Below are 8280 nucleotides of genomic sequence, written 5' to 3' on the forward strand. Positions count from 1 at the left end.
AAACACTTCACCCACCCCTCCATCGGCATAGGGGTGAGTAGATAATGAGTGAATTTTAATTTTTTGGTTCACTATCGATTGAACCCTTGTGTTGTCCCTGCTTCCCCCGGCTGTTGGCCCCTCACATAGCCCACCCCATATTAGGACGCACACGTAGGGCAGGGTGAGTTTTACAGCCCTTTTCCTGGGGCATATCTGACACCTCTTCCTCTTACTCGCCCCGAGCAGGGCTGCTGCTAGGGCTATGGAGGAGGCCGGACGCTCGGGTCGAGCGTCGTAGTGAAGAGCTGTTTTTCTTTGGGATGTAGGACACCAGAGTGGCAGTGGGCGTGAATGTGAACTTGGATGAGAACACCTCTCTTCCCTTCTACATAACATCATAACATAACATAACATAACATAACATAACATAACATAACATAACATAACATAATAATAATATTTGTCTGTGGCTCGTCTGGTGCGTCTCGTCTCGCGGTCGTCGAAGCGCAGCAGTCTGGAGTACGTGTGGAAGAGTTTTAGGGGCATCGTGGCACGAAATATCGCCTGGCCGCTCTCGGCGTCCCACAGGCTGGCGGCGGCCTCGCCCCGGGACCTGTACACGCCCGCTAAGATCAGCAGCCCTACGTAGGCGTGCAGGTCGGTCTCGTCCATCCCTTTCCATTCGTCGCTGTATTTTCGACGACCCTCCCGATTCGTCATCTCCAGGATGATGTTCTCTACCGTCGGCGTGATGAACAGGCGGAACGTCGAGCCTAGGTCACCAGTGCGGGACGTCGCGTGGATCGTGGGGCCCCGGGGGACCCCGCTTTGAGCCGCAGCAGAGGAAGAGGAGGAGGAGTAGGAGGAGCAGTGGCCCTCCTCTCGGCTGTACGCCCTCGAGGACCATGTTATTTCCCCGTTTCTTGACGGGAAGGTCTCTCTTTCCACGAGTCCGGTGGTGGTGGTGTCGCCGTGGTCTTATTCTTCTTCTTCCAAGGATGACGAATCTGCAGAAGCATCACCCACTGGGTCGTAGTCTTCGTCGCAGTCTTCGTCTTCGTAGTCACCGTCATCGTCGCCGTCCTCTCTGTCTTCTTCTCGGTCGGCTTTTCTGTCTGCTTCTCGGTCTGCTTCTCCATCTCCTTGTCCGTCCGCTTCTTGGTCTGGCTCTTTCGCGTCCTCTTCGGGTTCAGAGGATGGTTGCTTGGAGAATAGCTGTTGGAGAACCTGTTCTCTGGTGAAACGCTCCTGACATGACATCGTGCCATGGTCCGGGAGAGTGGCACACGGAGAATTCTATGTGGGTCTAATGTACCTCCCTAGATTTCAATTGGAATCAGGTGTGGGTCTAAATGACCCCACAGAGCACCACAGCGCCCTCTCTGGGGGTCTAAATGACCCCCCAGGAGAATCGAGAATGACAATCCATTGGTCTCAATTACCCCAGGAGAATTGGATAATGACAATCCTTGGGTCACCCTAACCCTAACCCTGACCGGCCAGGGCTTGCGTATGATCACACGCACGCACGCACACACACACACACACACACACACACACACACACACACACACACACACACACACACACACACACACACACACACACACACACACACACACACACACTCTGGGTCAATCCGACCCAGGAACAACACGAGGGTTAATGACCACTCAAAGTGCTTTACAGTACAGTTTTTGCCATTCGCTCATTCACACACACATTCAAAGTGCATCTATGTTAAGCACTATTACACATCACTCACATACTGCATCGGCATTCATCAAAATTTTTAAATTGAATTCCATCATTTACAAAAAACTATTTAGCCCCTTTAGCTCCAGTTACAGCTTTTAGTCTGTTTGCCAACTCTGTACAAGTTTTGTACATAGGTATATAGGCAGTTTATCAAATGTCCTAGAGTTTTTAAATGGATGTATTCAAAAACAAATCAAATTGTGTGTGATGTGATCATTATTGTTAAGTTATTTTTCATTTCCTCTACACCATTACATCCATATTGGTATAAACTATGGGCAATCTTCACAGTCAAAGTCTGCACTTCAAGCAGACTCACTGGACGTTCACAGAAAGTCAGATTAAGCCCCCTTGCAGATTTGCAGATCTGGACAGTCCTCAGCACTTGCAGACTTCCTGACTTTACGTCTGTGAAATCTGGACATTTAGATTCAGTCCATGTCTTGTTGCTGCATTGCATTGTTTCCAATGTTCTCCAGTGGTGGAAAATCTGACCCATAAAAGATGACCTCCTAACTTATGCTTATTTTGGCTCTTATCTCCTTCTTGTTCATAGCATCAGCACTGACGGTATGATTTCGATTTTTATTGGATCCGCACTTAATTACACACAATCATAAATACCAGTCCCCTAAACATGTCAGATTTGTCTATCATGATCATGAAGTCAACAAAAGTTCTACTATCTTGCACTGTTAAATAAAGTGACCCTGATACCACATCCCTCCACCAGGTCTTGGGGTAATCAGTCCAGTAGTTTTTGTATAATCCTGCTAAATACAAACAAACGCAGATGAAAACATAACCTCCTTGGCTAATAATATAACAAAATATAAGAGTATTATTTAATATCAAATGTAAATATTTAAATAATAAAATCTGAAGTTGGCAGGATACAATACAGTTGAGAGGGAGAGAAGTGGACTGAGGAAATTTGTATGGTTTTCATATCGGTGTCACCATCTTAAAATCCCTGTCTGTAAATCTAAGCATCAAGGTCCCACAGAGGCAAACATAAAGTACCACCCAGAGATAATCTACACAAAGACTAAAGGAGTAAACCACAGCAAAAGTGCTTTCTAGTGACTGGTTTTATTAGGTCATGTGTGCGGGGGGAGGGGCCATTCAGTTGATTACTGAAGAGAATTTACAGTTTGTACATTCTAAGTGGAGGAAGGCAGTTTTCTGTTGTATACAGTATATAGTCCCTACATTGTCCTGTGTCGTCCTGCAGGCTGGAGGAGTTGTTCCTGTGCATTAATGAGTACAGCAGTTTGAGTGCCTCCAGTGTGGCCTGTCCCAGCCTGCGCCTGCTTCACATCACCGACAACAGCCTCCAGGACTGGGCCGAAGTCCGCAAGTTCGGCTCCATGTTCCCCAGCCTCGACACGCTGGTCATGTCCAACAACAACTTGGCATCCAACCAGGACAACAAAGACGTCCTGCAGCGGCTCTTCCCCAACCTACGCAGCATCAACCTGCACAACTCAGGTCAGGGGACACGGCTATTTGCTTGTTTGACACAGTTGACTATTTTACATGGTGTGGTAACTGTTTAATAGTGGTTTGATTTCAGTAGGAATTTCTCTTCAGTTATTCATAATAAAGCAAACATGCCAAGTTGTAGTATCAGCAGTAGTCTGACGACTCAATAAAACCAGATAATTTTAGCAAAAGAAAGAAATGACACTATCTCCTAAAAGCTTTGAGTTATTATTATGGTATTATTATTAAAGATTCCTCCAGGTCAGCTTTTATCTCATGATGGAATTGTTCCTATTTTGGATCAGTGGTGAATCTATTTTTAGAGTTCTGTTGAGAGTAGCGGGAACAGAAACGATACCAAAAAGACATTTAAATTGGCTTCAGTGCATTTACTTTGTCATATCTGCTTAGCCCGAGGAATGGAAAAACATCCTTCTTGAAAATCATTTTGTCTCAGTTCATGTTTATTAGAACAGAAACATATTCTGCCCACAGACTGAGATAATGTCATATTCCACTTGTTTTTAGGAGTGTCTTGAGACGAGATCTAAAAGGACAGCAAGAAAGGAGAGAGATTTTGATTTGCTTTGAGCATTCTCTTTCTAGTTTTTCCAACAATTCAGCCAGCAACTGAGCTGCACAGCTCAACAGAATCACTAAGGCGGGAGCCAGACAGAAACCAGCAAGACGACTTCACAGAACTGCGAACTGCACAGCAACTCTTTTTCCCCTTTCCACGGACGGGTAACACAACTGGGCTTAATAATTATACTAGGCTAAGCAAGACTGTTTATCCGATTCTGTGTGATGTTTATAAGTTTGATTTGTGGTGTTGTGATATTTTGGGTACAAGTTATTGAGAAAGTAATGTTAGTCTGTTATGCTCTTCACAGTCTTTCGTTGCATCCAATCTAGTAACTTTGTCTAATTTGGCACACACACAGACACATGCATATTCCTTCACCTAATTAGCTCTGACTCCTGCTACATGTCGTAAAGACAATAGGGGGAGAAAAGGGTGTTATCTCTTTGGCCAGCCGCCATCTTGAAAGCACGCTGACTCACACAGACACACACACATGTATACTCACATACCTATCTTTGTTTAGTAAGTACACCGTTAGTAATTTGTGTTTTTATACTTTATTATATTCATAATAAATGTTTTTCTTTCACAAATGTTTTTTCATTAATGTTGCATAAGTGAATTTTGCCAACCTCTACACTGTCAAGAACTCCATATCCTTCAACTTAGCTAACTATCTATATGGTAATTTTGGTTATAGTTATTAATTTAATTGTTAATCAGAGTTCCAAATTTGTAGTTAGTACCTTTATGACACTTAATCAATAAATTGGCTATCTCTTGGCTATCCCTTTCACCTAAACCTTACACACTGAACCTTTAAATTGGTAAAATCTTTATTTGTAGTGCAGCTGCAAAATATTAATTCAGACACTCCTCACTCGTCTCTCTAACTCTCTTTCACTCGCTTGTGCTAAAACTGACACACATATACACACACACACACACACACACACACACACACACACACACAGTGACATCTGACACACTCTGAGTAGTCAGACTGGGTAAAAACAATATAACTTGGTCTTCAACAGAAATGACCTACATGTTTGTTTGTGTAGAGCGGGGAGGTGAGATCTGATCTAAGATCCGATCACGAGGCACATGGGCCACATTTTAATGTCAGGTGTGAACGCACACACTCAGAGCTGTTCACTTGTCACAACAACCATGTTAATAGCTATTCGATGCTACTTTAGGGGTCGTGGGAATTTACGGACAGCCGAGATGAAATGCTACCACTCTTGTCTTGCCTTAGTTAGTTTAATGTTAGTTTACTTTTTGTTTGCCCTAAATTGCAGCATTTAGTATATTTCGTTTTGCATTTAGTGGCATCAAATTAAGGTTTGCTTTGCCCTTGTGTAATGTGAACAGATGGATTAAAAGCACAGAGTTGTTGAGTTGTTGGTAGTGATGGCGGCATTGGATATTGCAGGAGTGTGCACTAGACGAAAAGCCGAATTTTGTCACTGCAAACGCCTGCAAACTTGCCTAATTCCTGGCAGTTAGTGCCCGTTTACATGATGCGAATGGGCAGAAACATACCCCCGGTATCGCAGTGGTGGGGGCTGGGGAGGGGGGAGTCCCACCGGGGAGTCGCGGAGCGAAGGTGTGATCTAATTAGCATATGAGTCGCAGCGCAATCGCTTGTGAGAACTTATCTCACTTCACCATTGGATGAAACCGCAGACCTTTGAAACGAAAAGTCACTTGTGATTGGCTGGTAGATCTGTTGCTATTGGTCACCCTGGGTCATTATAATACACACGTGGGTAAACCCCTCCCACACAATATAAATTAATATATATATTAATATATTAATTTATATATATTGTTAATTAATATATATTATTAATTATTAGTAAGCATTTACCAAAAGCACTGCAGTTACTGAAGACTATACATTCATTCATGTGATGCTTGATGTTATATGTTGAACATATTGCAGAGGGAAAAAAACATTAACAAGGTATATGTTGAGTCAAAGCTTTATTTACATACAGTACAAATATTGTACAAACACAACTGGCCTAGCCAGTGAAAAACTAATCAGGTGAAGCTTGAAATGTCTTTTTGCCGCCTCTGGGTCATAAGTTCTTTGTGGGACTCTGTCCGAATCTGCCTCAGTCTTGATGTGTAGCTGTGAGATTCAGTGTAGCTTCCAGTCTTATTTGAAGTGTGGCACACAGGTCGGTGAGCTCCTGGCTGTGGAAGGATGGATCCATGTCATCTGTCCCGCTTCAATCAGCTGTAAACACAATCAGTACAATTAGCACAGTTCAATGACAACATACACCTATACATACAGAAAAATTATCTAATGAATCTAATCTTACCCTCTTTCTTCTCTGTCGACTCCTGAACTTCTCAATGCTGCTGCAAGAGCTGCAAGGTCCGGTTGGATGTACAGGAAGTTGCTTCATACTGGCTCATAGTACATCTTAGTACGTCATAGTACAGGCAGCTGGAAAACAACATGAGTAACATGAGTATATTATTAATAAACGGAAATAGTCTCGCTAGATCACCGTTGGAAGATCCACAGCAAAAAACACAATTACCAAACAGTTACTTACATACAATGGCGTTACTTACATACAATAACTTAACGAGAACAAACTCTTAAGTTTAAGCAGTTCGTACATATTTAAACATGCACTAGTTCTGCTCAAGCACTCGATGCTCTTCTTCTTTGAGCAACTTTCTCGCTAATCCCACAGTTGTTAACACGCTACTCAGATCTAAGAGTTAGCTTAGCAGTTAGCAATGGCTTCTCTCTGTAGCTTAGCTCTTACCGTAATGTTGGGATTGTGCGCCTGTCTTCTCTGCCTCGACTCGTCCACACTGGGTCCGCGGCTTTACTTTCCAACGCACTCATCCTCTCCTCCAGGGAAACAGTGTTGTGTCGACTTCAGCAAGTTTTTTACACCGAAAACAAAGTCACTCGTCAGACCACGCAAAACACGAGGAGACAGACGCTTCATTCACGAGGCTGTGATTGGACCAGCCCTCTACCGCGTTGACGTTAACGACTGACGTGGCATGTAGCTGAGTGTGACGTTTTCAGAGTAAAACTTCACAAATTACCTTTTCACTTTTGAAGCAGCGGTTATAACAGTTTTTAAATTGTACTTTACATTTATATGGGATGAGTATGTGACTGAGGACCAGTTTATTCTTTCTGGTGTTAAGTTAATGTTCTTACATGATTCTTGCTGTTCTGTGTTAGTACCCTCATAGTTGAATGCACTTATTGTAAGTCGCTTTGGATAAAAGTGTTGAGTGTTTTAATGGAATACTGAGAAAGTTTAATAACAACAATAGGACAATTGAAGTTCAAATTATGAGGCAATTTCAGCAGAGTCAACAGCTTAGTATGCCATGGACATGTGAATATGGTGCTGAGTTTGCCAGTATTTTGGGAGGACAAATGGTTGGAACTTTGACACGCGATGACACAGCTGATATGCTTTATGTGAAGCAGTGTTTTGGTGTCAGCAGAAAGACTTCTCTTAGAAAACTGTACAGTGGTGCCACTCTCTCCATTAAAACATATTATCTTGGATGAGCTTGACAGGCAAATGTTGAAATAAATTGCACTGTTTCAAATTTTTTTTTATAGCATTGGTATACAATGTAATTCATTATAGCACACTTACTTACATAAGGGAAATCTATATAAGCTACAATTTCAGATTTTATATTTATTTTAAGCCTGGTGTACTTACGCCAGATATTTTAGTTGGTACCTTAGTTAGAAAAAGGTGTTACCTCTGCACCACTGAGTGAAACTATCCTGATTTGCATTTGTAAAGCTCACAGCATTGTCATTTACATGTGAAAGCCTCCCCTCTTTTTAATAGATTAGTATAACTGTGGGGATCAATCAGGTATTATTGTTTATTCTTTGGGTGAAAGTCCCAAGGTGGCGTTGTCGGTGTTGTTTAACAATCAGGTAAGTAAGATCTCTTTCTAAGACATCCAATTCGGTTACATAATGCCGTAGGAAATCTGCTTTTGAACTGTTTTGACAAGCACTGCCCACAGCCTGAACCACATCACTACAACCTAGTATGTTTCCTCGAAATTAAATTCATAAACCCACGGTTTGCACAATTTGTGAGAAAGAAGTACATTTTTCATGAATAGACGTTGACCAAAGTGCTGTGCAGCTAAAACAGGGATGATACATTTTATTAAATTAAACAATAAAGTGGAAACTAAATAGTCAAATAAAATAAAATCACATAAATACAAGTTTCAACTTGTTTTAAAAGCCAGAGACTAGGGTGAGGTCCTCATGTGGAGGAGAAACAACCGAAAGGGTCTGATCTCCTTCTCAGGACTTCCAGAAGCATCTGATCTGCAGACCTCAGTGATATTGTGGGTGAGTGTAAATTTAAAAGATCAGGAGACGCTAAGCTGCTCATATTAAAGCAGTTTCACGGTTTGTGTTCAACATCAAC

This window comes from Hippoglossus stenolepis, chromosome 4, assembly GCF_022539355.2.
Source record: "Hippoglossus stenolepis isolate QCI-W04-F060 chromosome 4, HSTE1.2, whole genome shotgun sequence".
Classification (NCBI taxonomy): domain Eukaryota; kingdom Metazoa; phylum Chordata; class Actinopteri; order Pleuronectiformes; family Pleuronectidae; genus Hippoglossus; species Hippoglossus stenolepis.